We start from the raw sequence: 10,572 nt of genomic DNA, 5'->3' as shown, positions 1-10,572 counted from the left end.
TCTGAAGGATTAATGACGAGAGTGGGTATATTTTGCTAATACAGTGATAGCCTGGTTGTTTATCTGATACTTTGGAGGTGTATCAAGGTATAAGGGATCGAGATAGGAAGATACTGGTTGTTCATTCTCTGGAGAAGACAAGCAATTTCTGCGCATGACCAACCAACAGAGCCAAAACCTTGGTAGTAAGACTAATCGAGATAGGAAGATACTGGTTGTTCATTCTCTGGAGAAGACAGACAGGCAATTTCTGGGCATGACCAACCAACAGAGCCAAAACCTTGGTAGTAAGACTATTTCTTTGGTTTCGATAATTACCTAAGTCAGTTTCAATTAGGGCCTAGAAGGAAACAGAATATATATATATATATATATATATATATATATATATATATATATATATATATATATATATATATATATATATATATGTGTGTGTGTGTGTGTGTGTGTGTGACTAAAATATAACCTGACACTAAAAAGCATGATTGATCTTGAAAATTGATACATCAGAGAGTTATACGTTGTAGAATACAATCCTATACACTTTCATTTGCGAGAGGCACATTACAAAAAACTGAAAATTGAATACCTGGATATTACATATGGCCGACTGCTATAGGGCTTAAGTGGAGATGTCTCACTCTCCAATATTACACACAAAAACGCTTGTGTTAAAATCTAATACAAGAACTTAAAAACAGGAACCTACACAGAAACATGTGTTAAATAAATTTAAAGTACACATGTTCGTGTTACAAAATAATAAAACACAAAACTGTCTTGAACCAAAATGAGGTAATTTATGCAAATAAACCTAACTTGTGTTGGTACAACAAAAACGTGTATTTTGTGTATAGCATACAACACATCTTGTGTTCAGTACTTTCAATATGACATTAAACCCCAAGCGTTCATTCATTCAATTCTTTCAACACAAGACCTTGTGTTAATTCAACACAAGATGGAGTTGTTCAAATATGAAACAAGGCTTTTGCTGGAAAGAACACTAGTTTGTAGTGATTTTGAAATGCTACACATATGTACGTATGCTTTCTTGTACACCACATCAGATTAATAAAACGCTGATGCAGCATGATACTACATGCATTTGCATCTTATTAGACAATGATGTGAAGTGCTAATTAGCTACCGGTAATACTACATGAAATTTAGTGCTGATCGTGCATGCGTGCTAATTATAGCAAAAATATTGTCGCTTTGTCAACAGTCAGTTTGTTAGTTAGCAGCTACATGTATGTGGCAATAGCACGATACTGCAAATTAGCGAATTAATTGCCTTGCACAGGATATCGGAAAAATAGCCCAATAATCATTTTACCAACATTGCAAATTTGCCTGTGAAGGCGTGTGTAACTCATACTCCTTGCAGCGCATACACCTCTCTCCGCACTCCCTGCATGTCACCGCTGACAAATTTTGTACAGAAATCTTGAACCACGCAGGTATTACTGCATCGGATCATGGTGATGATAGAGGAAGCAAAGTCAGAAAAAAATAAAACCCTGGCTCAACAGTAGTTCATATAAGTAATGTAGGCCTATAACATGCACAATTTTTTCCCTTAACTGTAGTGTAAACCCCCAGGTCAGATCTGCCCAAACCTGCAGGCCAGATCTGCTCTGGGTGTTCACCAGTAAGCTAGTCACATCAGTAACCAAGCCTTATGCTTGTGGGGGAGTGCCCATGGTCTGAGAGGGGGTGGGAGGTCACATGACCTCCACACCCCAGCCTTGCCATGCGGCCCTTTGTTTTAGCCCCATTCCCTCCAAGACAGCCGAGCAGTCAAGACGTGTTTTACCAAGATCACAGCCAGTCTTCATTCATACATTTCACCCAGGTAAGAATTTAACCCTTGTGGTCTCAGAACATTTCCATAAACTGATATATGTAATTGTTGTTACATATGCACTTATCTGACTGTGCCATATAGGATATATTATGCACATCTTTTTGAGTAATTTAAGTTATTACTTTGGTTAGCCATTCACAAGTTAGTGTGATCTCTGCAAAGAGATACACCCATTCTAAAAGGATTGGCTGAATAGATTTCAGGAATTTACGCCAAGAAACAGGTGGGATAACTGCTTCTCCCATCAACCTGTTTACAGTGAAAATATATGGTTAGCTGTGTTAGTTTGGGATAAACCCCCACATTGGAACCATTAACCCACTTAAGTTCACTAGTTTTAAAAAGTGACCACTGTTTACTTAAATTAATCTGGAATTTAAGGATTATATGTATCAACTACTAGCTTTTGCCTAAACTTAACTTGATCTCCAAACTTCCAAAGCAGACAGTTCCTTTTACACTGGTTAACACATGGTCAAGCCTAATTCCTTTGTTTGAGCTGACCATGCCAGCCTCCAGTAGCTACAGACATGTGTATTACCCCAGTGTATGTAAGCAAGGTGGCAGCACATCTGGAAGGGATTAATTTCTCCTTGGCATCTATTGCCCCTGATGACCCCTGCTGGTTAATCTCATCCTATCAGCCCAGCCTTTATCAAGTGGCTAAACAAGATGGCTGCACCAGCAGTACACAGGCCAAATGAAAACTCAGTACAAAAGCAACCACTTGTAACTGTTCTGAGTTTTTGTATTTAGCTATGCCTCAGTGATTGTCCTAACACAACACAGTTCTCAGAAATTACATATCACTGCAGATGCACATATACTGGAATTTATCATGCTTTTCGACTTTGACATTTTGAGTCCAGTGTACATGTTCTCTATGGCCAGTCAGTAAGCATGTGTTATTATTGTTGATAGATACATATATATAGATATTAACTGTGTATATACAGTTAATATGCATATAGGCTATCGCATGGTAATATTGTATTTAGTTTATAGATATTATCAAAATACCCTGCGTGACCCGTATCATTGTTCCTCATGCGGTAACCGTTCTGGGTTGTACAATATGTATACAGCCCCTAGCATAAAAATGTACCACTCAGATTATTATTGCATACAGTAGTCTACATTATTGATTTGTAACCTGCATGTTAAATGATCAAAAGAGTAACTTACGAATGTTATGTTTTGGTTGGAGGTGAAGGTCAGCTGGCATAGACCAGTATGCCTTGTTATATATGAGATATGACCTGGCATCATAAAATGCATTTGTACCCATCATAGAGTCATCTAAATTTCTAATGCGAGCCTGGCCCCTTATTAGCCTGGCAACGTACTCGACATTATGTTTAGATGCCTCTCTTAAACAGGATACCGGTAACCCTGTGACCCTTGGCCTCTCTAGTATTGACTATATTGCAATCATTGTTAGCATGATGTCACTTGGTTTCTAGATGCCATGCTTAAACGTTACATGCATTATGGCCTGACTGTCAGACTGACCTCTCAACTTCAACCTACCTTGACCTACATGTATGTGTACAGGTCGCTGTGTATACATGTGGACACACATGTAACATGTATATTATATAATTGGGTTAATAATCATGTCCAACATCTTAACTTGTTTAACTTACCTGTTATGACCATATGGCACTTCTATTAAGTCTTTGAAAGCTAAGTTCTAAATTATTTACTCATTAATACTTGAAAGCTCTAGTAGCTCCCCCATTTCCCTCCAAGACAGCCGAGCAGTCAACACGTGTTTTACCAAGATCACAGCCAGTCTTCATTCATACATTTCACCCAGGTGCTGTACCGTCTTGACTGCCAGACGTTACCCTCTAGGCTGCTTCTCCTTGTGAGCCCCTCAGCGGGAACACTATCCAAACTCAGAAGGAAGGAAGGAAGGGAAAGGAACATATTTTTACAGATCTCCTACTTTTATACTGATTACCTCTGTCTTAAATAATAAATTCTCAGGCTGTGGCACTTGTGAAAACCCACCAGAGCATTTGCGTTCTTTGTCCAGCATATATTTAACACTTGTTCCCCAAACGCCAGTCACGTGTCCAACCGACAACGTAAGATAGTCTCGCAGGTGATTCAACCGCAGACAAACAGGTCTTACAGTAGTACGCATGTACATAACCTGATTCTAACCAGAAACCTAAAGCATGTTTACTGCTAAATGTTGATCATAGGTCCGCGGAACAATCGAGTGGTCAGGCTAAGCCTAAACAAAACCCCACTTGTTTCTCCCAGGGAGAAAGGGTACACTTCACCAAAAAAATCTATATATTTTTATTTTGGTGGCAGTGGTTTAGATTATATGTGTAACACAGTGTGTGGGCAGTGTAAGAAATCACATCAGGGGAATTCCAGAGTAGGAAATACTTTTCACTCGGGTGACGTAGATTTCCACTCCTTAAATACAATAAGTACCGGGGGTATTCAGTACGTAACAACGCATGACCATTAGTCAGTGTCTGTTCCGAGTCTCTAACCAGATACAGCGCCACTTTCAAGGCATTTTCAAAGACAGCCGGGATGAAGTGTACACCTAATCAGTCGCTATCCTTGCTACCGGCAATGATAGTGGCACTCTTTTTATGTAAGATTGGGGAATCTTTGGTGTCTGCCAGGCTGTCGACTGTCCACATTAACGGCAGGTATCCCTCGTTTTTTCGATGATATAGAGGGGCGCTGTTCTCCATGCTCTGTAGGGGTATGCAAGACCTATCTCACACTGCCAGAGCCTTGTGTATGCACTTGTGTTCGAGGTAAGTCAACATATCTACACACAGGCCAATACAAATCAAGATTTTCACTGTTATGTTCTGACGGACTATATACCGTACTCTCTCCACGCCAGACGGTCCCAACCTACCCATGTCACGGCTACTGTCCTCAGCCTAAGAAGAGTAGATTACCCTTACTTAGCAGTGCTAATATTCTCCAGACATGATATTGTTGGCATAGGTTTATTCCTACTTCATCAAACTGGGAACTAACACGATTTATCACCATGACCTCATTGGTGAATTATTTCTGATTTTATCAGTAATTAATCATAGACATTATGGTTATAGTCGGTCATATGAACATGGGTATGCCCTTATGTAATGTTTATAAGTTTGACGAAGGTCATTGATTACACATTGTACTAGTGTACTAACTATAATTTTCAGATTACCAGAATCGGACATACAGGGAAGAAGAGAAACGTTTGTGCCAAGATAAGCTAGGTAAGACTTACGATATAGCACAGCTTAATCTATGCTCAGTCATATGCCATTCAATTGCAGGCAGATTTTGTTCCAAAACTGTTCTTCAGTAGTTCATATTTGTACTACTATGTTTGTAGTTGAAAAGACAAAATTCTGGGGCTATAGATTATATACATAATGTTTATGTTCGTTTATTTTCTTAATCTGTATGCAGAAGGATGTAGCTACATGTTGTTTTGTATCAACGTTTTATGTCACACGGTATACATAAAAAAAAACAATTGAAGAAAAAATAAATATTCATAATATGTGTGACTTGTTGCCAGGGCCTAGTCTGTATATGAACATGTCCTCCATGTAACAGCCTGGCGATTTTATTTTGCTTTATATGTCTTTGCTTTAGCTCCCATGCTTAAGTATATATATATATATACACACGACTGAATATTTCAGGGGAGTTAACTAACACATCCGACTGAAAGCACCCACACATCAGGCGTTTTTGAAGTAGTGGTGTTAGTGTGGCTAACCGTCCTGACGGTAGTTTGGGTTGTTGTGGTGATAGTCCTGAGTGTAAAATGGCCCAGGGTCAAAGCCTCCATTCCGGAAGATGAACCACTGCTGATCAATAATCCTGACAAGTTAAAACAACAACAACAACAAGAATGCCGCTGGCTGTACCAGCAGCCCGATCTCCAGTCCTATAACTTTAGTTCCCAAAATTGTGGAGACATATGAGCCCAGCAGCCATCCTGTGACGTCATCGCGGCCAGATACCTGTACGAGTGTTCCAAAACAGGAGGAGAATCCAAACATAGGTGAGAATTACATTGTGGCCCTTCAGTGATGTCAAATTTCTCTTTTGGGCGCAAGTATTCACATGTGTACATTTGTCTTTCTGGTTTGTAGGGGAATTTGCTTTGAAACTGGCATATCTGATTCAGATTGTCCATGGCGCATACACGCAGAATGTGTTATACATGATTCCCTAGCTAGCACGTGATTTAAGTTGCAATGTCTAACGCCGCCATGAGCCTTTTCATGTAGATATGGACGAGTGGTAGCTACCGAGTCCATGAAATCTCTGATATCACCTTTTTTTTTTTTATTCTTCGCCCATAGATGGTTATGGAAAGCCGCCGAGTCCATGAAATCTGTGATAGAACCCTTTTTTTATTCTTCGCCATAGTTGGTTATGGAAAGCTGCCAAGTTCATGAAATCTCTGATATCACCCTTTTTTTTATTCTTCGCCGATAGCTGGTTATGGAAAGCCGCCGAGTCTATGTAATATGTGATTTCATGTTTTTTTTTTTTTTTTTTTTTTCACCGATTGCTGGTTATGAAAAGCCAGCGAGTCGAGGGAATATGTGGTATCATCGTTATTTTTGCTTTTTTTTTTTTTTTTTGGTGCTGAAATATGTACATACATACATTTTTCATGCATTGATGTATTATCCCTATACAAACCTCAAAGCAGCTTTCCAGGGTCACCTGAATAACAGAATCGGCCGAAATTATTTAATTACAGTCCTGGGTGAAGTTATAGGTCAAATGTAGCATAATATCTGCGCTGGGGTACTCCGAATTATACACAATGTAGTTCCAATAGTGACGTGATGTGTTGACACTTGTAGCATCTGGGTTATATTTACGGCAATTCAATAGATATTCATCCCACAGTTGTGGTTGTAAATTGTGTAGACTGATTTGGTACAAACATCTTGTTCAAGCTTAGTGTAATTCAAGATGGCTCGACCAAAGCCAAGGCTCCTCGTCGTTATCCTAGGTGTCACTTCCTTATTTGAATAAATGTGTATATAAAACAGTGTTTTAGAAATGCTTTGATACTTACATACTTCGTGTACCTTTATCGTGTTTTAAAATTTTGAGAGAAATTATCCCAGTCTCATGATTCCACTGTTTCTTTGTTGTTTGAGTACAGATTCGGATCAGACTCCTCTGAAGGTCATGGAGAGTGGCGAGCGGGGCTGTCCTGTTTCTGAGGTGGGTCCTGGCAGTCCCAAAGTTAGCCTACCGGATAACGACTGCCAAATCTAGGAGTGAAAACCCGACCGACATGCGCAAGTCCCCTAACGCCTTGTGGCAAGAATCCGGTCAGCATGAAGATGCACGCCACGCGGGAACCCGCCAACAAAGAGGCCCCGAAGCTCTGGCGGAGGGAAATGCAGATGAAAAACATACCGCACTTCCCAGGATAGCCCGATCTCCTGGGGCAGACAGACGTGTGGAACGCGGGCAATGCCAGATAAGAGAAACGCTCATACCGACTGGTCCAACAAATGATTATTCGTGTACAAGACGAAGTAGACTCCTGCATCCATATACAGTAGTACCGGCATACTTTTGCTGATTACGTACAGTCGTAAATCTTCCAAAAGTTTATTAACGTGGCCTACTCGTTAATGTAAACTGTATACAGTTGTTTAGCCGTAAACAACCATTACATCACACCATGGCGATGTGCAGGATAATAAGTTGTATAATACTTTACCACGTGGAATTCTCCCATCCATGTCAAATGTATATGTATATAATTTATATATCACCGCGTGATGTAAAAGATGTTATTTCCTTTATCATTGTAGTAGAACAACATAATCAATCACAGACTCTATATACAATCCAGAGATAATATGATACAACACAAAGAGATACCATAGATTCGTGTATAGGTGCTATATACTGCAGGGCTTCCGCTGGCGCTCGCCACTTTCGCTAGTTGCGAATAAAATTTGAATTGGCGATAAAATCAGGGAAATGTCGAAAGTTTTTGGCGACAAAATTATTTACTCGAGAATCTATACTGGCTATTGAAGAGGTGGAAATGGCGACAGTATGAAGACTCGCAATGCACATGGCCATGTGTTGTTCTTCTCTTTTCTAACAGAAATAATAGGTTGGTGATCGCCATCACAGTTTCGTCTAAACCATGTGCGCAGAGCTTCCGCTGGTGCTCGCGATTGTTGAATTTAGAACACTTTTGAAATGGCGATAAAATTCGAAAATATGCGAATGTCTTTGGTGACAAATTTATTTACCTAAGAAAATGTAAAAAACGTTATACACAAATTACCTGGCAAAGTTTTCCTAATACTTTTTAGGCATGAGAGTTTTCTGTGGTTTTACGCGTATTTTCGCTATTTTTTTGACGAAAACAATCCATTTACTTTTATTTCAAACGGCTTCATTTCGGCGAAACAACAACAAAACAGTCACGGCGATTTTGATTGACAGAAATCTACAAAGAAGGTTCAGCTTTCTTGGAAGTTGACTTACATTAGATAACGCTTGAAAATCATTTTTGTTGACTAATGAACGAGAATCATGGCATTTTTGGGTCTGCCTTTCACGGCCAAATCTAATGAAAACAATTATTACGGGAGATAAATATACAGGTAGTGTTAGACGTGTAAATGAAGTTACCTCCCTTGAAACATTTAACCCTTCCGCCCTTGAAATAAATTTACAAATTTATTTTGTAACAAATTTTTATGACAGAGGAAATTGGATTTTACTAGTACCCTACACAGATTAACTGAAAAAAGGTTTGATTTTTTTGCAATTGTTCTAGACAATGGGACAAACTCCAGATAGAGCTGGAAGTGACCCAGAGGAAGCCCTGTACTGATTGATGGCTATATAATATGCATGGTATACACAGTCGTTACGCTGAGCATAGCTTGGTTGTACCTTTATAGACCTATATATTTGGCTATTATATGCATAACTTAGAAAAACATAACTCGCAGTTAGAAAAGAACAGTATAAGTTCCGGTTTGAAGTTGTAGAAATAATCTGCCGTTCATGTTGTAAACTCGTACATTCTTAATGTGAGTATATACCTGCATGGTTTCTAATAAATTGCCTACTGTATATTCAGTCGTAATTGTCTTTGTTCTACTTACTTAGTTCACTGGCGAACAAACAAAGAAGTCAAAGTGTTAAACTACCTATGGTGTGGCTTCAGGTTACAAACAGCGGCTTTTCCCTGCGAAGGGTGCATGGCTGGCCTACTGCATCATGAAGCAATGGTTTCACATATCAGTCTTTACTGCAAATGAGTTACATGTATATTCACTGTTGACAGAATTACGCACGAGCGTGAGGTCAAGTTCACACCGCATGGGGTGAAAGTTCTTGTATATGCACATTGAAACGGATTCACTATCATGCGGATTTAACACGCTGGTCCCAATAAATGTCCAATGATCATCTATACATGTTAGAGCAAACTCCTAGGGCTTAAACAAATACATACGCCCTATATATGTGTAGAATATAGTTGCGTTTTTTACATGACTACAACTGGAGGCTAACAGGAACCCTGGCCTTGGGGAACGTCTCGTACAGATGACTTAACATGCATGGTCTGTACGCGTAAACTGTGCATGTCACGTGTCCATATATGAATATGTTTATTACAGGTGTAAATATGTAAACATCCTGATTATACTGTGTAACACTAGTGCTCACCGTAGTGCATCTGCATTTGACTCCATAAAACTTCAGCAACATGTACAGATAGCAAAACTTAAGATCTATTGTAATGTGTTCATTTATTTATGTATTTGATTGGTGTTTTACGCCGTACTCAAGAATATTTCACTTATACGACGGCGGTCAGCATTATGGTGGGAGGAAAGCCGGCAGAGCCCGGGGGGAAACCCACGACCATCCGCAGGTTGTTGCAACTCTTGAACTCACAGCGACCGCAAAGGTGAGAGGCTATTGTACTATGTTGAAACTGTGCTTACTGACATGTACAAGCATAAACATCAGAACTTAGCATGTATGATAAACACTTCCATGGTCCTCAACAGGTACCTGTGTATTACGTGCACCAGAACTGATGGTCCTATATCAAAGACATCCGAGATCATGCGGTATCTACTTGATCCTACGGTATCGAATCTCAGCGGAGAAAGTAGATACATTTCTATGTTAGAATGATATTAAAGAGTAACCACTTACCACACATACAGCATCGGAAGTAACCCTCGGTGTAAAATACACAAAGTACACGCAAAATTGAAATGGCACAGACAATTTAATAAATTTATTACAAATGACAAGTGTATTTATTCCAAAATATGAGTACCTCTGACATTAATTTTCTGTCAACGAATAGCGTGTATATACTTACGTATATCGCGAGAATCTGCCCATACAGTATTCACTTTGGAACGTAAAAATCCACACTGTAACACTTCTGCAGCTCAAGCCAGTAAAGATCTTTAACGTCCTTATGACTGATAACTTATTTTCTGTTCTCCGCATGTACATGAGCGCCGTGCAGCTAAATTTACATAGCTTTGAAACGATCACTGCTGATACATTAAGGTATTCCATCTCTTAACGCAAAACTTGCGCCAACTCGCAAATGAACTGATAATGGCTCCCAGGATTTGGGCTCGAAGTTCAACAGATCCATGAACATT

The 10,572-nt window shown here is 39.4% G+C and overlaps 1 long non-coding RNA gene across 1 annotated transcript; it reads left to right on the top strand.

Moving 5' to 3' along the window:
- Positions 1–2,411: 2,411 nt before the first annotated feature.
- LOC135474635 (uncharacterized) lies at positions 2,412–9,013 on the top strand. Its single transcript, XR_010444995.1, has 3 exons — positions 2,412–4,665; positions 5,074–5,930; positions 7,056–9,013. It is a non-coding gene; the product is annotated as an uncharacterized LOC135474635 (long non-coding RNA).
- The last annotated feature ends 1,559 nt before the right edge of the window (positions 9,014–10,572 follow it).

This window comes from Liolophura sinensis, chromosome 1 (assembly GCF_032854445.1).
Source record: "Liolophura sinensis isolate JHLJ2023 chromosome 1, CUHK_Ljap_v2, whole genome shotgun sequence".
Classification (NCBI taxonomy): Eukaryota; Metazoa; Mollusca; class Polyplacophora; order Chitonida; family Chitonidae; genus Liolophura; species Liolophura sinensis.
Note: the sequence above shows the minus strand (reverse complement) of the source record. Positions and strands in the feature narration are given on the sequence as shown.